This window comes from Propithecus coquereli, unplaced genomic scaffold (assembly GCF_000956105.1).
Source record: "Propithecus coquereli isolate 6110/MARCELLA unplaced genomic scaffold, Pcoq_1.0 Scaffold66, whole genome shotgun sequence".
Lineage (NCBI taxonomy): Eukaryota > Metazoa > Chordata > Mammalia > Primates > Indriidae > Propithecus > Propithecus coquereli.
Window position 1 is genome coordinate 141,316 of NW_012152618.1, and position 26,471 is coordinate 167,786.

Below are 26,471 nucleotides of genomic sequence, written 5' to 3' on the forward strand. Positions count from 1 at the left end.
TGCCTGGAAATTCTGAAGAGAAAACACCAGGGTAACTCTTCTTCTTATTTTAATTGACAATAGAAAGAATACATGAATGTGAAAATGCTATTTCTATTGTCCTAAAGATTTTGTTTGATTTGGCTTTTAAAATCAGATCTTTAAAACATTTTGTTTTCTCTTTATCTCAGAATAAGGGCCAGTTTTTTTCAGTAACAATTCTAAATCTAGCATCGTGCCATAGATCAATGGTATCACTACTGCTGCCTAAGCCTTTTTCTCCAGGGCAGTAGACTACATTTTGATACTAATGGTCATTTACTTGCTCACAGAATTGAATTCTTTTGTATATTATGTGTCACTTCCCTCCAAATATCAGTTTAGGAGTTAAACTGGAATTGCAGAACCAGATTGCTTCTTTGGGCATGATTAAGAATACAAAATCAATGCTGTGTGAAGTATATGAGAGCTGCGGGCCACTAATCAGCTCTTAAATGAGTTACGGGGCATAGAAATCAGGTTAATGGGGTTAATGCTCAAATTTTCACAGTGTCCTAAGGTAATTGACTTCTTAATATATTTAATGAAACATAAAAAATGTCCACCACCAAAGCAAAACTATATAATTCTAAATGCACGCATAATGTATAGGTAAATGTATACATACATATATATCTAACTTTCTGGATGGATTTGCCCCAAATTGATGAGTGTGTTTCCCTCTGGGGAGGAGAGTGAGATTGAGTACTGGTCAAGGGAGATGTTAATTCCATCTCTCTCTTGTTCACAGTTTTCAGAATAAGAATGTATTAATGCACTATTATTGAAATGAAAAAGAAATTTATAAAAATTTTCATTAATAACTTAAAAACTAAGGCCTTGGTAGGATTGTGCTCTGCACCAGGGAATGGGGCTTCTGCTTGCATACTAGGAGAAAAGCCTACCTATGGCTACGTCCCTTTCCTCTGTCTTCACTTCTACTCCAGCTCTGAGAGCTTTATGCAAATGACTGCTCCCTTCCACCCCTACTGAATGTAATGTCGAACCTCCCAAAGATTTACTGTTCTGGTTGGTCTCTTTATATACCACTCCACCCTTGCCTCTCTCTCTGTTTAAAGAATGGCTACAAATAAATGGACCCTTAGGAGGTTCTTACTATTGACCTTGAATATTTTAAAGCATTGAAACAAGGAGATAAATGGTAAAGTTGCTCCTAGGGTATCATATTCTGACTTGGATAATGCATCCCAAAAGCCAAACAGAGATTTGTCCCAGCTAAACTTAAAAAATGTGGTTGATTAATATGCAGAACCACTGGAGTGAATTATATATCCTAAACTGAATACACTCTGTAACACATGGTTTAATCATCTCTAACATCTTCAAGGGTGATGCAGATCTAAGGGCAGCGTAAGGGGCTTTGAATTAAGAGCCACAAAACCTAGCTGCGTTTCAGTCTCAGCATGATTTGGGGCAAATTAGCACTGATCATCTCATTTGCCAGGGCAAATAATAATACTTACTTTGTCTATCTTATGGAGTTATTTGGAGAAAGAAACTTTTTTGAAAATGCTCCGAAAGGCCAATCAAATGGAATAGGATATTTATTGTGCATCATTCTGTATATTTGAGGATAAGTATGATGCTCCCTTCTTTTTACCTGCCTTGGTAGAAAATATGTCCCCATTCAAGCTTTAATTTTCTAGAAGACACGATGTTTTGCTTGACATTTTCCTTAATCTAATTTGAATTTTCTTGATTATTCCCTGAGTACAAAAGCATATCTATCTGCATTTTTCAGAAGTGTCAATTTCCCAGGAAAGATTTTAAGTTTCTGCAATGAGAGATCCCTTCTTTACCTATTATAATGTTTTGCACATAAAAGGGCCCATCCTATTTTACAGGACTTGTGGTTAGCAATACAATGAGAATGATTTGCTGGAGACACTGTCATTTCGTGGGAAATTCCCTGAGTCCAAAAGTAGAAGATGCCAAGTCTGCTTGATCACTCACCAGCTATGTGACCACAGGACAGATCACCAAACCTCTGCGAGCATGGGTCTCATTGCCTATACAAAGAGATAAAACCTCGTAGGCTTGTGGTGAGGAACAAATGAGATCACCTGCATTCAAAATCAGTATGGAAATTTTAAAGAGTTTTATGAACATTAAGAGGAGCAATGAAAGAAGGAATGTATTCCCTATGTGTTCTATTTGCCAATTACAGCCACTGGGATACCTATATAGTATAGATTTCTTTAAAACTGTATGAAAACAGATGGTGTTTGTGCTGTAGGTTGGAATCTTTAATCACAAACATTTGTCTCTGATCAAATCACTCCTTTCTGCCCAAATACCTTCAATGGATCTCCATAGTCTAGAATTAAGTTGAAGCGCTGTTGCCTGGTATTGTCTGACTCTATGCTACTCTTTCAGTTTTATGTTCCATACTTCCACTTATAGACCCCATTCTTTGGTTAAAATAAACTGCTTCCCATTCATTAAATATTCTCGGCATTTCCTACCACACTGTTTATCCGCTGCTTAGAATGTTCTCTCCCAGTTGTACATGTCATGGCCTTTAAGACTCAGTCCAAATACCACTTCCTTCATGATCTTTCTCTGGGTCCTAATTCTGAAGGACTCTCTCTCTCTTGTCTTTAAAACTCCACAGAGCTTTGTCATTGTACTATTTCCACCTTTTAGTAGCATTATCTATGCATATAATTTATCTTACCAATTGCACTGTACACTCTTGAGGGTAGAACTCTATCTATTTCAGCTTCAGAGTAGCTACAGTTTGGCCCAATAGGTTGCAATTAAAAAAGACTCAGTGAATGTGTAATGAATGAATGGATAAGAGAGACTACACTCAGTGGATATAGATAAGAGAATATCAAAAGGAGACCCCCAACTCCAACCCTCCTTAGGAGATTGGGGATTTGCAATAAACAAGGAAGATCAGCCATCTTTGAAATTCGGAAGGAGAAATGTCTAGTAATAATGATGTAATTGTGTAGTTAAGTACTTAAGTGCAAAGATATTTTGCTGGAATTCAAGTTCACTACTATCATACAGTTCTCTCTATTTCACCTTAAGTTCTGTGGAGGCTAACTTAAAACTTATATAACATATTGTTACCATTAAAGTTTATTAAACTGGTTGCAAATGTCAGGGTTTGCAGCTTACTAAAGGATAGCAGGGCTGAGAGAGGGAAATGGTGGGGACTGACCTCCACTCCAGGGTCCTTCCCAGCTCAAAACTAATCAGTAATGTCAGGAACAGGAAGATGTGGAGACAACTGAGGTTTGATGACTTCTATAGCATCATTCTAACATTGCAATTCTAGAATCTTGGATATTTCTCTGGCTCTTTTGATCCATCATTAGCATGTGTTAAATGTATCATTTTATTGGCTCTAAACATACTCTTCAAAGGGCAAGCATAGGAATGAAAGAAAAGTAAGATTTGTTCTCTGCGCCTCATGCATCCTGAGAAATGACAGATTTTCAAGTAATGGATTAACTAGCATTTCTGTGGATGATCCACAAAGTACAAAACTAAAGGGTTACATTTTTCCTTCTTATAACTCTGTTTATTATGCATTTCTGACAGCAGGAAATGATGCTGACTGTGTTGTCCAAAGATTCCCCAGACTGCCTCCCCCCACCATCCATCTTATACTTAAAGAAACCTTCCTTTTGTTACTGACCCCTGCACACATTGACAGTGGCCGAGGAGTCCCGGGAGGGTCTGCTCTCAGGTGAAAAGGAGGTTTGAGGGTTGTGTATGGGGTTGGTGGAATGAATCTGGCTTCCACACTCCTACAGAGCATGGTGTTATCAAAGGACAGAGGGGCTCCTGTTGCAGCTCGCCAACCAAGAAAAATACTGGAATAGAAATAACATAATCCCAGAGCTTCTTATATTTTTATCAATTGAATTATATTTATAGTCTGCCTGTTGAAAAAAAAAAAGAAAGAGAAAGATTTGATAGGGCTCCATTCAGCAAACCCTGTGCCAGGCTCAGATGCTTGGTTATGTAACAGAATGGAGAAAAACACACCTCCTTTAGAACTACAACCTTTCTTGGTGTGAGGATAAGACTTTGTTTTTGAGGCAGCTATGAGAGAGAGGACGAAAACCACTTGCAAGTCTGGATGTTCTGTTAAGTGTTCCTATTCCTCACTTGTGTGCTGCTGGCTGAGGAACTGGTCACCAAGCTTCTCGATATGAATTCAATAAGCCCCTAAGTTAAAACTCAAGGTCACACGAGGTGATTGGCTAGAATCTGCAGCCAGCTGCATCCATAAAATACCATCCGTGCCTATGCACACATGGCATGCACCTATTTTTTATCTACTAATGTATTTCATCAACTCAAAAGAAGTGGCATGGACATAATGCAATTTTGGCAATTTGGATCCCGGGAGCTTATTTGTTTGACCTGGAGTCTCTCACTCCTTCTTCCCTTCAATTTCTTAAAACCTGAGCTGCAGTAATTGATGTCTATGTGCACCGATCCTTCTGAATTAGCGGGCTTCCAAGTTTCTGACTGTGTCCTACAGAAATAAATACATTCTACATTGTGACCCAGTGCACACACATACACATTCAACTGAAAATAAATTTCATGCAATAATATCCTCATCCCATAGGAGGTACTCTGATGTTTTCTATTCGATACTATTCTAAATAGATACAAATGTTCTTCCTGATGCACTAAGTTGATTGACAACTTGAAATCTCAAAATCACTGTTTGAAGGTCTAAGGTTTAAAGTCGAAAACCAACTTTTGTTAGTCTCTGTCTCTTAGAGGGCCTTTGTACATAGAAGAAAGTCAAAAAATGCTATTAAATAAACAGTTTCTTTCCAAGTAAAAAGAATAATCTTGTGGACAGCATTGCCCAAAAAGGACCTTTGATTTCCTTCACTGTGTTGCAGTGGTGCAGAGAACAGAGCAGGCATTTGTCAGTTGCACGTTGAAGGACTACGGAAACCTATAAAAGATTCATGCTTTAATGTCTTCATTGAAGGAAGGAGTAAGAAAAGGGAAACAAAGGAAGAAAGGCAGATCCAGCTCTGTTCATCTTCAAACAATGGTATAGGAACGTCCTGGCACAGACAATCTGGAAAGACTGAGGATCTGCCTAGTCTCATGTTGGCCAGCAAGAGCTCATGTGATTTATATTGTATCATTGCTAGACAAAACATTCCTAAGGGGAGAATCGTGTTTAAGTCACAATGGCAATTTAAGGTAGAACATCACTTCTCCCTTGACGTCTCGCCCCATTACCTGAATTTTCAGCCAGTTGGCCCTCCACATCTCCAAGTAGTGAAAATGAACTAATTAGCCTAGAACCAAAGCTTGCCCAAATATCCATTTGCACTTCCGCTAGCACTGACTTTAGACATACAACTGAGCATAAGCATTAAACTAAATATATTTATTTTAAGGACATTTCCCAGCCGGGTGTGGTGGCTCATGCTTGTAATACTAGCACTCTGGGAGGCTGAGGCAGGAGGATCACTTGAGCCCAAGAATTTGAGGCTGCAGTGAGCTATGATGACACCACTGCACTCTAGCCTGGGTGACAGAGTGAGATTATGTCAAAAAATAAAAAATAAAAATAAAAAAAAGAACATTTCCCTAAAAGAATTTATTTAAGGTACTCAATGTCATTGAGAGCTCGATCTGCACTGGGTGTGGTGCTAGACAATGGGACAGAAAGAGAAGTGAATCCTGAGTAGCGCTCAGTGTAGCTGGTGAGGCAGCCACATACACAATAGGCTGTGCTACTGTATTGCAAGTGTTGTGCCATACGTCTGAGCAAAGAGCCATGGATACACAGAAAGATAGCCGCTCCACTCTTTCTGCCCTCAGGGGAGGTGACCTTTGAGCAGAGTTTTGAAGACTGAGTGGGAATCATAGAAGTAGAAAGACACTTCTAGAACATTCTAGTTAGTGGGACTATAGGAACCTGGCTGTCGGGAGCTACGTTAGGGATTGCTTAGTGGGCAGGTGTTTTCATTGCTTAAAGGTCTACGATGGAAGTGGAACAAGAATACGTTGATATTATAATAAGTTGAGGAGACACAGTTATGGTAGGGAGCTGGGTATTTATTGGGCATTTAAACACGTACTACGTTGTTTTTTCTCTAATTGTCGAGTTTGTGCAAATCTTGTCCTCCCCGGTGTGTGTGTGATGTGGAATTATACAGCCAGAAGGGGACTCAGGTTATTTATCCCCAAACCACTAATTTTATACATGAAAAAAGAGAAGTATAAGTCATTTAGTTAAAAGGGTCTTTTCCCAAGGATTGGAGAGAACTCAGCCTATTTGCATATAGATAGAAAGCAATCTTCCTGCTGCTGTTGTATAGACTGGCTCTTAGTCAAAAAGAAAAACAGCTCACTGTTTATTTAAATCGAGCAGGAAGGAAGCCCAAGAGCACTTGGTTGTACCCGATAATCTCACTATTCAGGACACAGAGGAATGTGGTGTAAAGGCAGCTTTGATTTGGACACCGTCCAAGGGAAGTGAGCTACAAAAGTTCCAGACGGATTTGGCAATGAGACAGTTTTGTGCCCAAAGGAATCACAAGCGGGAGCCTCCAAACTCCACCGGAGCATCTGTTACACTCAGGTGTGAACAGCACGCATTCAAGGTGGTCCCCTTCTCGGGGATTTAAAAAAAAAAGTTCTCAGTGAGTGTACAGGAATTCCTCTGTTGGTAATAATGAGGTTGGGGGTAAAGGCCGAATCTCACGAATACCCTGAGTCTGGGAATATCAGGCTCATTTGATGAATTCTGTTGCCACCTCCACCAGGATGCAGTGTAAAGACCACAGGATAAGAGGGGACCCAGGAAGAGGCTCTGAGAAGGCACCGCCTGGAAGAGTTTGAAAAACTCTCTTCCTCTCACCGGGCTCTTTCTTTCAGGTAGGCGTCTCCTGATTTCCGTGGACATCAAGCTTGAGCCCTGACCGTATTCACCTAGGCACAGGACAAAGCCAGGGACTCTTTGCATGCGAAGCCAAGAGGCTTGCTGAGAAAGATCCCGTCCCGAGAGAGTAAAGGGTTGAGATAAACAAGCGCATCACAAGGAAAAATCCTCACTTCTGAGGGGAATCACCAAGTCGTTTTAACCTCCAGTCCAGCCCAGGCCCAGCCCTACAACAAGGGAGGCAGAGCCCCGAATTGAGTCAATACGGAATTGCGATTTCAGTAAAATGCATGTGAGGACTGAGATGCCAGTCTCTGTCGCTTATGGAATGTGCACAGTGGGCCCAGGGGCGGTGTCCCTATTCTAAGGAAGGCTGGGGGTCTTCTCGGCGTGTTTGGGGAAGGACGAATACAGTGGAGGGGGCCTACATTTCTAAGAGTGAAGACAAATGCTAAGGATTTTGCAAAGGAAAAAAAAAATGTCATTCAAAATCAAACAACAGTAGCCACGGAATTCGAGATGTGCTTAACCGCAGCGCGGGACTCCAGTTTGCTTTCTGCACAACGTGGCAGCTTTTTTCTCAGTTTGGCAAAATTATAAACGAAGAAGAAAAATATGACAAAAGGTAATTGGCTGGTAACTACCCCGTGGAGAAGCAGGATTTCCTCCAGAAATCAGGAGTCGTGGGACAAGGGACGGACCACGCAGGCTCACGTGCGGCCGTTTTTCTCGGTGACAGATTCTGTCCTAGACCACAAGCAGGTACAGTTAATTATTCTTCTCATTTCCATAAAGATCATAAGCAAAAAACAAGCGTGACAACTGAGGCAAAGTGTAACCGTCTTTCAGGGAACACACGAGGAGGCAGGTCACGGACGGAACGCTGACGCCCATTCGCCTGCCAGGCAAGACGCTTCTGGGAGGAAAAAAAAATATTTCTAACTGCTTTAAAAGCTTTACTCCTTAATTCCTGATATAATACACAAACATTGCCTTTAATCTATAGAACCCCCGATTTCATCGCCAGGGCACTGGGCGAATTATAATCCCGAATGCTGCGGGCGAAGCATCCTCCCCTCCCACCGGCGGTTCTGTGTCTGGGTCAGGCACCCGCAGGCCTCATGTTTGCAGCTGAACTTCTGACTTAATATTCAGAGAGTGGATATTTGCCCGACTAACTTTGAAATGATAAGTCGTTCCTTTCCTTAGGACTCTCAATGCTTTCATCAGTCTCTTGGATATTCTTTCTTTCTGTAACTGGAGATAAAATTGTAGAAGATGAGTTCTCATTTTTCTGCTTATGTCTCTTAAAATGGCCAGAATCCTTCTCTTGATAGGGTCTGGAATAGAAATATATTTTTTAAAAAAATCACATCCAAAGAAAAATGATTCCTTTCAGTATCCTGATAGTGCGTTCCCTCAATTGGTCAAGACGATATTGATTTGGAACGTGGAGGGGAGGGCTCTGAGGATGGACCAGGGGCCAGTGGTGGAAGGACTTTCTTCTCCTGCTCTCCCCAGACCCGAGGGAGTGAGCCCCAGGACCCTCCACTGGTCTTCCCCTTTCAAATAAACTGATCACAAGCAGTCAAATGATTATGGATGGAGTGAACATCCCAGAAAGCATCTCATTCAATATCTTCCGCTTAAGAGTTGAGAGAATGCAGAGGCAAAATGATTGTGCAGAACCTCGTGGCTGGCAAGGGTGCATGGGGGTCGCCCTGTGTCCTGACGCCCTGGTCTGTGCTGTTTCTTTTAAGCAAAGCTGCTTTTATCTCTAGGTGACATGTGACAAAGCAGTAAATAACGCAATGTTGTATAGCACTGCCGTTTCCTAAATGTGCTTTTAAAATGCAAACCCCACATTAAAAAAAAAAACAAAAACGCAAAGAAAGACAATTTTGAAAATCTCCTCATGAAATGAATAGGGGAGTTTTCTTTCCACCTCCTTAGCCAATTGGTACTAAATGTTCTGAAATTAGGTCTGAGGAACCACCAAGTGAAGATATGGCTGTTTCAGAGTGGTGAGAGGCTGCAGGGTGGTCCTGCAGGGATCTTGGGTAGGAGCCTGGCAGTGCCCACAGCTCAGGGACGTCTCTGGCCCCATTGGCTCACAGGAGCAGTGTCGCCATATATGGCCTTGTTTTCTTGCAAGCAATGCTCAGCCATGTGTGGTCCACAGACACATTGCATTTCTGAATCTTGGGGGCATCGTGTTAAATTTCACGTACACTGCTTTAAGTTATACACATTTTGACTGAGGGCACAGAAGTAAAGAATGCAATATATTTTCCAGCGCTTTGCATACATTATGTCCTTTAATCCTAATGATAACCTCGAGAAGTACATATCTTAATCTCTATTCCACAGATGAACGAATAACAGCTCAGAAAGGATTCCCCCTAAATACATGCAGCCAATAAATGAGCAGGGCAGGATTGAGTTCATTCTGATTTGGAAAATCCATGGTGCTTAAAAAGGCACGTTTCACAAGCAGTCTATCTTAAATTACAGTTCCAGGGCATGGGTATCATTTTACCATTAAAAGTAATTCCTTAAAGAAATGAAGAGATTTCAAATATCAAGCATGTTTCAAATTCTTTAAAAGTTGAGGCAGGTACAGTATTTGAGCAGGGAGAAGGAATAATAACCGTAATAATCATATAGAACTCCTATTTAGTGTTTCTGTGTGTCAGGCAATGTTCCAAGTGCTTATTAGATATTAACTCATTTAATCCTCATAGCAATCCTGTGAGGGAGGTACTACTGTTATCACCATTTCAAAGATGGAGAAACTGAGCACAGAGAGGTTGAATAATTTGCTTAAGGTCACACAGTAAGTGGCAGAGCTGGGTTTCACATCTCTGTCTGGCTCCAGAGACTCTATTTTAACCATTCAGCTGTTCTGTCTTTCCTGGCCTTCCCCAGCCTGCAGACCACGTGAGTCAAACAGTTTTTAGTAAGGCTGTTACAAGAAGAAACACCAAAGACTGATTTACTAAAATTTACCTGAAAATACATGCTTTATAAATATGGAAAGTGAAATACAGTAATGTATAGCAGTTGTTTTAGAACCCTAAAATTTCTGGAAGAATTCTTGACCTCAATGGAATCTAAGCTAATCGACATTAAAAATTATAAAATTTCTTTCTTTCTTTTTTTTTCAAAAAAGAAAAAAACATCAGAGTCCCTACAGGCGATTAAACTAGTTCCTTTCCAGTCCTCATGGCTGTACCAACTGGGAAGGCCTTTGACCATATTGACACCAAGCTGTAGTTCTGGTAGCAGAAGTGCAGACTCGCAAAGCTAGCAATTTTTCTTACGCTATAGTTGAGGAAACTGAGGCTCAGAGAGGCCAAGATTCCCACTGTTGGGATTAGACGTAGAACTGTTAAGTCTACACTTATCTACAGTTAAACAATCCAGTTCACCACAGAGACTCATTAACTTCACTCTGCCTTAATCACAAAGAGATGGAAAAAGCAAAACAAAACAATAAAACCAAAAGCAAGCTGACATAAAGGAAATTTCAAGCAAGCATGTGCCTGACACCTGCTGTAGCAGATCACATGTGGCTATGTCCCCAAAAGCCACCACCCTCAGTACATTCCGTCTATCAGCAGATTCCTTTGACTCTACTTCAGATATGCCTAGAATCTTAGCTAAAGCCATGATCGTGATCACTCCTGCAAGAGTCTCCTAAGTGTTCTCCTTCATTCATCTTGGACCTCCTCCCATCCACTATGCACACAGCAGTCAGAGTGACACTTCTAAAACATAAGTCAGATCACATCATTGCTCAGCACAGAATCCCTCCAATATCTTCCCATTTATTTAGAGCAAAATTCAAACCCATATCATATCTCCAAGCTACCTTCCTGATCTTCCCTCATCCCACTCTCCCCTTGCCCACTGCTCTCTGGCCATACCATGTCTGTGCTGTTCCCCGAATCTCCACACGCGCTCCCACCTCAGGCTTTTGCACCTCCTGCCCTCTCTTCTGTGACCTAGTCCTCTCCCAGAGAGCACCATCATTTCAAGCAGTTCTTTGCTTAAATGTCATTGCATTAGAGTCCATCCTTGCATATACTACATAAGCCATCTTATTCACGTTCTGCCCTCTGTAACCATTCTTATCCATGGTAGTTATTGTCCCATAACGTTGTGTGTATGGGTGTGTGTGTATATATGTGTGTGTGCATATATGTATGTGTATTTATGTGTGTGTATATCTATGTGTGTATGTATGTATGGGTGTATCTATATATATGCCGACTGTCCGGAAAGTATCCAGCCATTGTTAATATAATGAGAACAGTTACATGGTTGGATACTTTCTGGACAGCCCTCGTATGTAGGTGTAACTATGTGTACATGTATCTTATGTGTGTGTATATATACCTGTTTATCTGTGTGTGTCTATGTATGTGTGTATCTGTATGCCTATGTGTGTCTTTGTGTGCATATATGTATGTGTATGTATTTGTATCTCTGTGTGTATTTATATGTATGTATGTGTGTATATATATATATATATGTATAAGTGTGTGTGTGTGTGTATTTGTATATTATTCCTAATAGGAATATAAGCTCAAAGAGGGGTTATATTTACCATTTAATTTGTGTTTAATTCACTATTGCATCCCCTGTGTCTAGAACATAATAGATGTTCAATAAAAATGGGTCAAATAAGGAATGAATAATTTATGATCATAATAGTGAATCTGAAACACAAAGAAAGTTAAATTATCTTTCATGTATTAGAAATAAACAGAAAGAATTATATGGTACACTTTATAATAATTTTTAATTTAAAATATGTTAAAATTATTCTAGTATTTGATACTTAGTACTGTAAAAATCTTTGCAGTTCAGTGTGACTTACTGACTCAAATTTATGAAAGGGTGAGGTTTCACTATTAGGTATCAGCTATGTTGAATTTCTTTTATTGGGTTAAATTTGTACTTTTAAGAGTTTTTTTTTTTTTTTTCTCTATGTATATGATGGTTATAGGCTCATCCAGTCACTTAGCAAAAATAATAGAAGGTACTATTTATTGAGATGTGCTACTTCCAGGCCTTGGTCTAAACCTTTTACCCATCCTAAGTCATTTACTCCTCAAAAAGCCTCCAAAGTAGGAACTATTGTTACCTCCAATTGGCAATGAGGAAGCAGAGATACATGGAGTTAAAAGATCCTAACCGAGGTCACACAGCTAATCAGCAATAGAGCCAGAACACAAAAGGCAATTTGTCCATTCTTCCATTCAGTCCCCATTGTTCAATGTAAAAAACACCTTTTGTGTATCTACAATGTACCAGGAACTGAGTTAAGTAACAAAGATACAAAATAGTGATGTAATCTCTGTCATCACAATGATCAGGGCACGGGACAGGGGAGTGGACCGGATGTCAGGTGCCCAAGAGACTAGCTCCACCTGGCGAGATGGGAACCAAGGATATCTGACTGGGCAAGGAGTTGGTCCCTTCTCCCACTTTTAATTCCTGTTTTAAGGGTAGATTCATTAAGCATCATAGAATGATCCAAGTCCTTTGTTTTTCTTCCCTAGAGTCTTCTCCTGAAGCCACAAAGAAAGGGCTTATTTCAGTAATCAGCTGTCTAAGCTTTCGTGTTCGGTTCTGTGGGTGGCTTTGAATTTGTGATTCTGCAGCACTTCATCCAGGGTTTTTCTTGACATCTGAAGAGGCAGCATCTCTAGGGAGTATATTTTTGTGTTTCTCCATATGTTGCTTTTTGTCTCCTCACATAGATTGCCAATAAGACTTGTGAGTTCCACCACAGGCCAGATCTGTAACTTATGTTTAATATCGGCCTGGAAAGAAATATATTATTATTACTGTCATTGGTTCATCTCTTTTCCATTATTGTAGAAATCAGATTTTCTTGCATTTTTCCTCAACAGATTGATGTACTTCTTCCATCCCACTTCGTCCATTTTTCATACATTGCTCACAGGTTTCCTTCATTCATGATCACGCTTGCTTTCACCATTTGTCAAAAATTTATTTAAAAAAGAGCCCTCCAGCCAGGGGTGGGGAACCTGTGGCCTTAAGGCCACATGTGGCCTTCTAGGGCCTTAAGTGTGGCCTTTTGACTGAATCCAAATTTTACAAAACAAATTTGTTCAGATGCTGAAGAACTTTCTCTTTCCTTTCTCTCTCTGTCTCTTGGACAGTGTTATTTCAGTTGTATTCGAGTAAGTCTGTTGAGCATATTTGTTAATTGAATGTTTTCAGTGTTTAGAGAACATAACAAATGACAACCAGGATTATAAGATAACCAAAGGAAGGGTCCCTTGAATTTCTTACAAATGACTGGGGTGGGAGAATGAACATATATAATTTTTTAAAATTCTGGTAAAACACACATAACATAAATTTGCCATCTTAACCATTTTTAAGTGTACAGTTCATTGGCATCAAGTACATTCACACTGTTGTGCAACCATCACCACCATCCATCTCTAGGAACTTTTTCATCTTGCAAAGCTGAAACTCCGTATCCATTAAGCAATGGCTCCCCATACCTCCTACCTCCAGCTCTTGGCAACCACCATTCTACTCTCTATCTTTATAAATTTGACTACTCTAGGTACCTCACATGAGTGGAATCATACAGTGTTTGTCCTTTTGTGACTGACTGATTTCACTTAGCATAATGTCCTAAAGCAGTGGTCCCCAACCTTTTTTGCACCAGGGACCAGATTCCTAGAAGATAATTTTTCCATGGACCAAGGTGGTCAAGGGATGGTTTTGGGATGATTCAAGTGCATTACATTTATTGTGCAGTCAAACCTCTCTGCTAATGATAATCTATATTCGTAGCCGCTCCCCAACACTAACATCACTGCCTCAGCTCTAATCATCAGGCATTAGATTCACATAATGAGCTACAACCTAGATCCCTTGCGCGCGCAGTTTACAGTACGGTTTGCGCTCCTATGAGAATCTAATGTTGACACTGATCTGATAGGAAGTGGAGCTTATGCAGTGATCCAAGTGACGGGGAGCGGCCATAAATACAGATGAAGCTTCACTCGCTCACCATCACTCACCTCCTGCTGTGTGGCCTGGTTCCTAACAAGCCATGGACACAGGAACTGGTCCACGGCCTGGGGGTCGGGGACCACAGTCCTAAAGATTCATCTATGTTGTAGCATGTATCAGAATTTACTTCTTTTTAAAGGCTGGATAATATTCCACTGTAGGTGTATACTATGTTTTGTTTATCCATTCATCCATTGACAGACGCTTAGGTTGTTTCCACCTTTTGGCTATTGTGAATAATGCTTCTACGAACGTGGGTGTACAAATATCCATTCAGAGCACAAGTAATTTTAAAGGCTCAAAGTCACAGAATGACAATAACATACATACACCATGAAAACTCACAGCCATACATAAGTTCGAAGGGTATCGTGGGAAGCATTGAAGTCAAATGAGAACTTTGTAGAATTGTTGAGTGGCACTTCCAAGATTCGAAAGTGAAGAAAGAGGGAGATCCTTGTCATATTTGTATTGTGCATAGAATAAACATAAAAGTTGAGAAATGAGTGATGTTGAGGTGGAGCAGGGATGGGACATTTTCTAGGCTAAAACAGATAATATTGGCCTAAATAAATGAGGAGAATTCTGGTCAATTAATATAAAACATTGACGACCATGATTTTACTGTTTTCACAGGGCAATCACTACAATGAAGAAATTGTGAGTTTCTCAGCCCTAATAAGGCATTCGCTGGACTGTGTATCCTGCGAGGGGGTCCTGGAGAAGCTCGCCTAGCCCACGCCGTACCCCTGTGCTGATCACAGCCCTAGCACTGGGAGGTACTCAGTAAATATATGTCAGATACAAGAACGAATGAGCAAACTGCGAAGGATGATTGTCACTGATGAAGGTGGGCTAACGTTGAGAAAGCTGGAGTTGCAGGTTTTGTCTGAAGGAATTAGGCTGGAATATCTGTAAGCAATCATAGAGGTATTGGGTCTGAAATACATGAAGAAGGAAGACTCTGTCAGACAAAATGCTAGAACTCTTTGGTCAGGATTTTGTTTATATCTATTGTCAATACAAAAAGGCATTTGTTCATCCCAAGTTACTTTCTTTCTTTATTTTCCCATGCTACCTTGTCTAAGAGTTCGAAGTTATTTTAACTTTTTATAATTGATGGGCATTTTAATAGGTGTTAATTTTTCCCTTCTGCCCTAGATATGTTCTTAATCACTACTTTTCTTTTATAAGACTTACTTGTAGTCAATATTTTCTCATTAAAATACTCATAATTCTGAGAGTACAAAAACACAAACATGATCCTAATTAATAGATACGCTAATTGTTTTTTTTTCTTGGACTGTCTTTATCTCTTACAGGAGAAAAGAATCAATACATTCATTGATTATCTTTTCCTTATCTACAAATAACAGAGGTTTTTATCATTTGCACCTAACTGTGCGATTATATGTATGCCAGGAATAAATGGAATTCTATTGGCATTGTGCAGGTGTTGAATGTTGGGATTTGACAGGCTTATGCATGAAGCAAGGGAATGAGTCTATACTTCCACACTGAAATACCTCAGCTGAAGGACTCAACAGTCCACCTTGTGTAATCATTGGTCCTGGGTGGAAGATGACACTATATTTGCTGACTATCGTTCTCTGCAATGTCTAATTACCAGCGTGGCATCTTCGGTGACAAAATTGTGACGTTTTTCTATTCTAAGACTCGCGGCATGAGGAGCTGGAGTGAAGTGAGGCCTCGCTGGCGGGGCTGAGGACACCCCCCGCAGCCTGGCATTCTGTGCCTGGCAGCAGATGGCCACGCACGTGCTCCGGAGCTACGGGCACAAGCACACGGTGGACCCCGCAGGCTACTTGCGACAGTTATTATTCGGGAGTGATTTTCTTTAGGTGTCTGTGAAAGGTCAGCGTCTGATCTAATTCCACCCACACTCGCACAGTTATAGTTCCTTTGACTGCATTTGTCACTTTTTTAGCATCATTTGACATTCTGTTTGCTTGCCAGTTTTCTCGTCAATTCTTTCTGGAAAACTATTTTTTACCCCCCGAGATTTGTCATTTTACTTAAAAAAGAAATCACAAAAGGGTCTTCTGTGTTCTTCAGTTGTCCACTTTTTTGGCCTCTCCTATTTTGAAAAATCTCACATAGACCACTTCCTGATGAGAAAAATAATTTATTTAATCTTTATCATATGTTTATAATTATTTTCTGAATTTGTGTCTGAAAGACAACCCCAATGCATTAGTAAATTACAAAATTGGGAATAGTCTAGAGAATCAATTATAATATATATGATATGGTTTGGATATTTGTCCCCTCCAAATCTCATGTTGAAATTTGACCCCCAGTTGGAGATGGGGTCTGCTAGGAGGTGTCTGGTTCATGGGGGCGGATCTCTCACGAATGGCTTGGTGCCTTCCTCATGGTAATGAGTGAGTTCCCACTCTATTAGCTCCCACAAGATCTGACTATTATAAAGGAGCCTGGCACCTCCCTGTCCTCTCTCTTGCTCCCTCTCCCGCCACATGACATGCCACCTCCCCTTCACCTTCTGCCATGAGTGGAAGCTTCCTGAAGCTCTCATCAGAAGCAGATGCTGGCTCCATGCTTCTTGCAGAGCATGCAGAACTGTGAGCCAAATAAATCTCTTTTGTTTATAAATTACCTGGCCTCAGGTCTCCCTTCATAGAAATGCAGTATGCAATATGAACTAAGACAACATCTTTTTCACGATACAGACTTGAAGTTGAGAGGCAAGGGAGCAGGAACAAAGGCATGAGGGTCCCTATTCTGGAAGAACAACATGCAGGAAGTGAGTGAAAGCTGGGCTTGGCCTCAGGCATGCCCTAATTGGCCTTCTTGGACCAAGGATGGGGGAATGTATCATAATTGGCTTGTTCACTGTTTAGGGCACATTAGATACCATCTTGCTTAAGGAGCAAGGCCTGACTATATGGTACCTGGGAGTCTGTTCTAGTTCTATGATTCCAAAAGGCTGTTGGTTTTTACATTCCTAGTTGAATGTGACGTTAAGGTCACTGACTCCAAGCCTCAGTTTCCTGAGGGATATTAATTATCTCATCTGCCTCCCTCATTAAGTTTTCTTGACGATCTCATAATATAGTGTAGGATACAGTGCTTTGAAGTCTATAAAATACTATATAGAAGTTAGAGCCATTAAGTTATGTACAAGGATAATTCCCTCACTGGCATAAATCTATGATAAACTTTCAACCATTGGTCTGTAATATTTCAGCCTTGAACTCCTGAGGACTTGGTGGAACAATTCTTTCTGATATCTGACATTAACTTCTTTCTTTGTTTTCGTTCTTTTTTTCTTTCTTAAGACCAGGGTTCTAGTCTAATTCTTTGCCGCTTTATAACTATGGGAAAACTATAACTGCTGGATTTGCTTCTCCATGCATATCCTTTATATTTTCCCTTCCATAACATTACTACTCTAAGTATCTATGTTACTTGGGGGATATTGCAGATATTGTAAATTGTGCAGCCTTCTCAAAGGCATAACTTAATGGAAAGCCCTTTTTCATGTCTCATTTATGAGCAATGGCGTCCATAACACAAATTTAAATTCTATTGATTAATTATGTTGTTTGCCTTGCATGTTAGGGTAAACATGGGGTTAGATAATAAGAATCTCTGTGCTTACTAGGGTTATAATAATTTATTTAAATATAACCAGAAAATTTCCTTTCTGGACTGGTATCTGGGTCTCACTCTACATTTTTCAATCCATGTGAGTAATGTTTCTAGTTGTAAGTTATTTGAAGAAGTACTGATTTGGTTCATGTAGAATAGTGATTCTTTAATAAGCTCACGTTTCGTTCTAGATCAGTCATTGACATCACTGCGGACCTATCTTTGGATGTTCTGGTTAAACAAATGCACAGTCCCTGGAAAGTAGAAAAGCGCTTCTGCAACTTTCCGTACTCAATTTAGCTATCTTTTTGCTAGTTCTCTATCCTCATTTTAGAAACACAGACACAAGTTACAAGATACTCTTTGGGAACCATTTATTGATTACAAAAGGGCAAGAATTGCTAATTATTATTTAATTGTGTTGATTTCAGTGCCCTAATTTTTGAAAGATATTATATTCCAGTAGATTAGATTTCCATCCAGAAATACTTCCATTAATGCTTCTCTATTAGCTTCTGAATGTTCAAAGCACAGTTTGAGAAAACTATTAATATATTGATACGATTTAAAAATTCTGTTCCAGCTAAATTTAAACTTCAGTAAAGTAGTTTCAGATCTGATCACTTTCTACTCCAGAAGGAATGGAGGTTTGGGTGTGCACGGCTCATGCCAGCGCCTGGGAGACTGGTGCTTCCAGGAGCACACGCACTTGTCACGTGGTTCCTGTTTCCCACCCAGCACTGGCGAGTGCATGTCCCACTGGAAAAAATTTGGGGGAATGTCCTGATGCTGGATGTGACTGGGGAGTCACTTGAAGACCAGCAATGATATTGATGCAAAGAAGGGAGGCTTCATTTGCCCTGTTTTCTAGAAGGCAGCTCAGATCTACACCATACGCTCAAGTGGGTCAACTGGGGCAGAGATCCCTAATGCCATTTCTCTCTCAGATGAAACAGAGATCAATATTCATGTGGCTGATTACGGCCTGTAACGACAGTATCATTGAAAGTGTTGGTCAACTTCATCCTGAATGACGGAAACACCATAAAGTGAATAAGGCACTTTGGATTTTAAAAACAACCGGATGGCCACTAAACTCATTAAGTCAGAACATGTAGCTCTTTTTGCTGTCCTCCTCTTTGCATGACTTGGAGGCATATCATAAGATGATGATAAGCCCACATAAATCACGATAGGTATGATTTTCCTAGTCTGCTTCCTGTCTGTCAATGTGAGAGAAAGATGAACAAGAAGAGAAGAAATCTCACTCAATGCCCTCATTGTGTGAGTCCCTAATGAACGGTATGTAAATCTAAATACTATCATTTTTTAAATTTACTTTTTATTGTGCATAATAGATGTACATATGTTCAGGGTTCATTCATATAATGACCACTTTCTGGGTAGTAATTAGTGAAATTGTTGAAAGAAATACATAGTTTGTTTTTTTTTTTCCCCTAGAATGCAGAACAGTAAGGGCCTAATTTTTGGCCATTTTGTTGTCTTGAAGAGCAACATGGCATCTTCCTGTTGTTGGGGCTCATAAATCAATACCCTAAAATATGGCACTTTGTACAATCTGAACTAAAAAAAGAAGCCTGAAGGTCTTGCTGACCTTCCCCCCTCACATACACCATCTTTCCCAAAGCAAAGGATAAAGCAGTACTCTGAAGTTCCTTTCTCTGCCTAAAATCTGGACCTACCAAAGGAGAAAATAATTACTTCCCATCCGTTCCCTGAATTTTTATTAATTGAACTCATATTGTGGGAAGGGAGACTAAACTCTTTTAACAAACCTGAACAGACTTTTGTCATGAACCATTGACTGCTCTGTGGGCCCAACAGACTTTGTTCCAGGCCATTGTATGTTCTTCAAGCCCACTGAATTCCCCACCCCAAATCATTTACTATCTTCGTAAAATCATCCGTACTTCTCTATGTCCCTTTCCCCTGAAAGTAGGGTATATGAGCATCTGTCTCTCATTGGGACATCGGACAGTTACTCTGTGACTGTCCCCGCGCATGTAATAGTAATAGATTTATAAAGCCTTTTCTCTTATTAATCTGTCTTATTGTGAGTTGATTTTTCAGTAAGCCTTCTGAGGGTGAAGAATGTTCCCCCTCGACCCCAACGCTGCCTACAGTTCTTTCCGGCTTATGGATTTAGAAAAAGGTCGCATCTCACCGGGCACCAAACACAGGGTGCGTTCTCACTCACGGCCTCACTGCCCGGCGAGCAGGGGCCAGGCAGCTGTCCCCAGGCGTTCCCCTGGACGGGCTGTGTCCGGAAAGCTCGGTCAGCGAATAAACCAGGAGCAGGGCGGCGCTGTGGGGGAGAGGTGGCAGCCTGGGAAGGGAGTAGGGAATTTCAGGGCAATGACAGAGCCTCTTCTCCTGTGAAAACCGGAAGGTGATTGACAGGAAGAAAGCTCCTGGACTGCTCCAGTCCGCTCCGTGCTGCGACCCTCACCACAAACACCACCTTCGTGGAATGACCCTGTTTGACTCCGCGGGCCGCACAGGTCTGCGCTCACCGTGACGGTGCTTTTCTGATATTCTCACCACACGAGCCTCTTCAATGGACATTTCAACACAGAAAATACCTCCCTCAGCCCGTCGCGTGTTATTATTCAATCTTTCCATTAATCTTTCCTTACAGGCTTTTATACATTTATTGGGCTTTTTGATCAGATTTCCCTGATCGTTTAAATATGGATGCAGCTCAATGAGCTCTTTTGCTCAACACTGACCGGCAATAACAGAGAACTGAGGGCAGATGCAGGCTGGGCTGGAAGGGACTGCAGACTCCCACTTTTCTCCCTTCAAAGGGGCAACAGGCCCCAAGGTGATTCCTGATCTCAAGAAATAACAGAAACTTAAAAACGTGGAAAGTGCTGGTCCAACCACTTCACGGGTATGGGTGAACTGCCCTCTGCCTGACCAGGGACCTCTTGGAGGGCACCTAAGATCCCCCTGAGACTTCAGGGTCCATGCCTACCAGCCTCGTTTACTTGGGGTGACGTCAGCTGGAGGGAGGACAGGGTAGGGGTACAAGGAGGCTGAGCCAGAGCCTCTAAGGTGCACAACTCTGTCTGCTTGCGGGACCTTCAGTCAGGAAGGAGCCTGGGTCAGTGGCTGAGGGCGTAAAGGTGATGACTGACTCATGTTAAACAGAGTTTATGGGAGGCCTTTTTTTTACAGATAGGGTCTCACTCTGTCCCCCAGGCTGGAGTGCAGTGACACAATCATAGCTCACTGCAGCTTCTAACTCCTGGGCTCAAGCAATCCTCCCGCCTCAGTTTCCGGAGTATCTGGGACTACAGGTGTGGGCCTCCTACGGTCTGAGGCAAGGGAGGCTGTCGTTTGGAACTAGCCCGCTGCACTAAGTCTCTGCAGACCAGACCAAACCAGCTTTGAGTCACTTGTGCTAAGTGCCACGTAATCAAACTGACCTTTGAAATGGGCTGGTTTTCCAAACAACAAGGAGATTCACAGCAGCCAATCACAAGGGGCCCAGTGTGCCTGGGCCTGTGTGATTAGCAGGTCTTCTCTGTTTTAACCCTATTAGAAAAATCCCTTTGAAATGACCAATCCACTTTCTGTTCCCTGTTTCTGCTTTTTCAGCCCTTTTCTGCCTAGAAAGCCAACTCTCTCTACTCAGCTCAGTGGGACATACATTCTGATTTATAGAATGAGGTGTTGTCTAATTCTAGAATTGCAAATAAAAGCCAATGAGTTCCTGAAACTAAATTTGTCGTAATTTTGTCTTTTGACACACGGGAGCAGGCCTCAATAGGACAGGACATGCTCTCAGGAGCACGAAGGGCCCAGTCATCCAGAGGCCGGCGTTACGTGAGAAGCAGGGCTGTCGAGCTCTCAGTCAGTGGGCTGCTTCTGAGCAGAAGTCCAGGATGAGGCAGAGGCACCCACGGGAGTTAACGACTGGAAACCCAGGAGCTGCCAGGGCATGGAGGGAGCACAGGAAAGGCAGGGCAAATGTCACTTACTGTGCCCCTATGATGTGTATTAGGGACTGAATTGTGTCCCCTCACATTCGTAGGTTGGTGCACTAACCCCCTGTGCAACCGTATTTGGCCTTCAGAGAGGTGATTAAGGTCAAGTGAGGTCCCGGGGTGGAGCCGTAATCTAGCGGGATTGGTGTTCTTATAAGGGGAGGAAGAGACACGTCGGGGGGCTCGCGTGACCCAGTGAGAAGGCAGCTGTTTACGACACGGGGAGAGAGCCCTCACCAGAAACCAACTCTGTAGGCACCTAATTTTGGACTTCCAACCTCCAGAACGGTGAGAAATGAATGCTCACTGTTTAAGCCCCACGCCTGTGGTATTTTTGTTGTGGCAGCCCAAACGGACTAAGAAAATGTGCTGAATACCACGTGTGCTATTAGCTCCTCTAATTCTCCAAACCTCCGAGTAAGGCAGGCTCTATTATTTTCATTTCCTGGATGTAGAAACAGGTTCAAAAAAGAAAGTCATTTCTCTAAAGTCACACGGCCAGTAAATGGTTCCGTACATTCCAACAGGAGGGTGGGGGTGTGATGGGGAGGGTGGGGAGGGCTGGACAGAGATGTAGGAGCTCATTAACTGGATTGAATCACAGTTCCCCGAGTCTGCAAAGACAGATTTCTTTCTAAAGGTCTGAGCTTAGAGATCTGTATGTGGGGGGGAAGGAGGGGGCGGGGATAGTGGGTTTTTGGAGGGAAGAGATGGGGGTGTTGCACGTGTGTGCCTGTACATTTGGGGTGGGGGCACTGGCTGAGAAGAGGTGGGGGAAAGCCAAGGCTAAAGGCAGAGGCAGCCAAAGGCGGTGCCCTCAGTAGCCCGTGGGAAGCTTCCACATGCCTTAGAGGGACCGCAGGAGGGCCCAGCGCCCACGGAGCTCTGGTCCATGGCAATCTTCATGGGGCTGGGTTCTGTCTTGAAGATTTAAACAGTTCTGGGGGCCAGGCAATCAGTGAATGTGACTCACATCAAACTGATCATAAAACCTTGGTTGGGAAAGGAACGGTAAGAAGAGAAAGATAGTTCTGCCGATGATTCAGGACAGGGCGCTTGAAGGAAGAGCCAGCCTGGATTTAGACAGGTCTTCAGGGCTGTACAGGGTGCCTCAACACTACTCCCGGGGTACCCAGGGCTCCAGGGCAGCCTCGGGGCCTTCAGGGTCTGGTCTTGCTGTTCCCACAGGGCAGTGGTGGATATTGCTGTCCATGGAGAGGGTGGCAGGCATAGTAAACCCACAGAAGGCATTGTCTATGTCCAAATACTGTGCCAGGCTTTTGGCAGACATCAGCTCACAGTGCCTCACCTGTGCTCTGGGAGGCAGGTGCTAATATCCCTAGTTCACAGAAACGGACTGAGGCACAGAGAGGCTGTCTACCATTTCTGTGGTCACACAGGCAACAAAGAGCTTAAAGGCAGGCATTGAGCCCAGGCGACCCGCTAGATTATGCCACTGAGTGGCTTCCTTAAGAAATCCATCTTGCTCTGTTCTTCCTGGACCAGAAGGGCAGGCAGGCCTCGCTGGGGAGCCAAGTTCTGAGCTTGGTACCTGGAGGTCTGGGACTGAACCCTTTCCTCTTCCACCTGGGCCTCAGTTTGCTTGCTTTAAACAGTGTCACTCACTACAGATCTGACTTCTAGACTCTGCTAGGATTAGTGGGGGAACGCTGAGAAGTTATTAATAAGGCTCCTCAGGAAAACAGGATTACATGGATTAAAAAAAGAAACGGAACAAAAAAAAAAAAAAAAAAAGGAGCAGCTGGGTGGAGTGGAGTAGTAAAGCACGACTGTATTAGGAAAGACCGTCTCTTTGAAGCAAGACAAACACATTCTCTCGGCCTGAATCAGCTGCAGGGGGAAGGGCGGCCTGAATCAGCTGCAGGGGGAAGGGCCGTAGCAGACATCAATCATGCAGCGCCGCCTTCTCTGCATTCTGGATGCTTCTCTGCAGCTCAGAGGCTCTGCCAACCACTAGACCATCTAGATGGCACCAACTGGTGGGTGGGGGAACCCTCTGGATGCATGACAATCGGGAGCAGGGTGTGAGGGCACTAAGCTGTCATGGAAGCCTGGCCTTTCCCCGCCTCCCCCAATGAGAAACTTTTAGCAAAAGAAAAAAAAAAGACAAACTAGATTGAAATATATTTATATCTGATGAACTACAGTGACCCCAGAGATACCATCTATCTAATTTGTCATTGAGATAAAAGTGCAGCATTGATTTTGCCGAAGTGCTGTCACTGCACATCATTCACCTGGACAAGAATCAGTTAAGAGCGCAGTTTAACGATGCATAAAACCTGGACCTGCGGTGTAGCACTAGACCCAGGCACCGTGTGCCCCGAGATCAAATGCAGGTCCCAAGATGAAAACGTCTTCCTCGTCCAAAACGTCTTCCTCGTCCTCCCAAAGTTAATTTACCTCTGCTCAATGTTTAAGTTTCATTTTATTTTGCATTTGATTTGACTGTCCTCAGGCCAAATTAGACCTACCCTGTGGCAAATTTTCTGGCATTTTCTTTATGCTTGGGTCTAGGAATTTACCTCTTTCAACTTTCCAAATTAGTTTTTGCAAGATGTTAGCTTTCTGAAGGATTGTACTATGTTCTCCGTTTTAATTACCGTAACTTCCAAAATGACCATAATAACATTCAAATAAAGATATGGATTTATGTATAGTTTATGGAACCAGAGAAAAAGGCAGGGGAGACCTTAAAAAGTTTTAGACAAGCCTCTTCATTTTACAAATAAACTTGAAAAGGAAAAAACTCCGTAACACAAAGTAATGTGAGTTTAAATGCCTAGTTCGAAGTTATACATTTCCTTTAGTGGGTGAGTCATCAGAATGGGTACATTCTGAGTGGCTGGGACAGTACAGAGGAAAGTGTAGACACATCAGCACAGCTACATTCAATATTATTTACGAATCCCTTTCAACCGGCTTTGACTGTTAAAATTTACTTTGTCTCTACCTTCTGATAACATTATAAAGTGCTAAGGTGCATTTAAAAAGATCAGTGGATAGTTTGCCAGAGGAAAGAGAGAGAAAGGTAAATGGCACAGTAACAGGGAAAATCAGCAGGTGCTGCAACCCTGTCCCTGCCTCTGAGGCTGACTGTGAGTCACCCTAAGCAGCCTCTTGCTCGGCTGAAACACAATGTATCATTTACAGGACTTCTGTGTGTTGCCTTCTGTGGACCTTCTGTGGGCCATGTTTCTGACTAGTGCAGTCACTAATGACGTGCCTCACCCCTGGAGGACTGAACAGCACAGAAGGCCATCTCACTGGTATCCATGATGCTGAAGGTACAGGTAGGTACACGTGGCAGGTACCACAGAAGAAAGGAGAACAGGTGCGTTTCCTCCTGGCTTGGGGTCTGGGGAAGCAGAGGAAGCTCTGATCCTCTCTGAAATGCACACTACATTCATCTCCAGCCCCAGGCAGCTTTGATGTGACTCACAACCATTTCTCTTAAGTGTGACTAAGAGTTAAAGCAGCCAACACCATAAGCAGAGGAGGTGGGATTTGCTGAGAAACCCATCAAACACACTGAGCAGTGCCTTTCTTAAAACCAAACTTGTCTCCCATGAGCACGACCTACATAATGCCTATGAATTTACAATTTTGAAAGATGAGAGAGAGAGAGAGGGGGAACGCACACTAAACTTCTCACTTGAAATTAACTATTTGACTTCTAGTCCAGGGACACCTAAAACTGATTATAACCTATCATTTAAATTTGTACTTAAATAGCCAAAAATATTCCAGATTGGCCTTCTGAGATTATTTCCTCATCAGTTTTTTTTTTTTTTCCAAAGCAATAGCTTTCACAGGATTATTATGAAATTTGGGTGTGAATAAAAGGAAAAGGCTTTGACAAATAGTAAGGCAGTCTACAACTGTAAGTTTGATGGTTACCATTACTTCATTTTGTTGAGATTTCCCAAAGTCTTTCCATTTTGGACAAGACTGGAGGAGTAGAAGATAGGTATTTGCTGAAGCAGCTCAGAAAGGTAAATGTTTGCAAAAATTAATTCATGAAGAAACAAGTGTTTTGGTCATACAAGTGTTTGAAATGCTGGTTAGTCCAAATTAGTTTTTCTCTCTTTTTTTAAGTGTAAGTTTTAACTTCTTAAAACCATTAATATAGGACATGAAACTATGTGACCTTGGGCACTTAACTTAGCCCCTGTGAGCCTTGTTTTCATTTGTAAAATAAAATACTTTGTTCTTGCAGGCTGCTGGATTGGAAATTGAGCAGTGTGCTTGGCACAGTAGAGGCAGACAACCAACCTGTGTGGCTACATCATTATTTTCACTTACATGATGAATTGACGCTTTGCTCATTATGATCATACGGTTGGATGTGTTTTGCAATTGTAGAAAAATGCAATTAGTTGCTAGCTAAGTCAGCCTTACAGACCTTTATACAAATTGACTTTAAATAAAATCTATGAAAATTAAGCCACACCACATGGCACTCCTATTATGCTTTGCAGTTAATTATGCAGAAAACCTCTAATTTCCTTTACTTATGTCTTATGTTAAGTAACTCTTTGAGTTGTCCTACTCTGTGGGTAGCAGGTCTCTTTCTCATCATTATCTAATGCCACCATTGCCCAAATGGTGTTAGGTACCTCACTCAGCACACACTAAATCCTCTCTAAAAATGGCCAAATTAATATCTCCCCCCGATCTGTGAAATGTTTAACAATATACTCTCTCTCTAGTTTCTGAGAAGCCCTGCTATGTAAATTTTTTTTTTTTTTTTGAGAAAGAGTCTCACTCTTTTGCCCGGGCTAGAATGAGTGCCGTGGCGTCAGCCTAGC

The 26,471-nt window shown here is 42.0% G+C and overlaps 1 protein-coding gene across 2 annotated transcripts in view; it reads right to left on the minus strand.

Moving 5' to 3' along the window:
• Positions 1 to 26,471, minus strand: part of CHRM3 (cholinergic receptor, muscarinic 3) — a 305,806-nt gene that overhangs the window by 54,876 nt on the left and 224,459 nt on the right. For both annotated transcript variants that reach the window (XM_012660182.1, XM_012660183.1), the window contains one exon: positions 12,238 to 12,363. The gene's annotated coding sequence lies outside the window, so the exon portion shown is untranslated. The remainder of the gene's footprint in view (positions 1 to 12,237; positions 12,364 to 26,471) is intronic.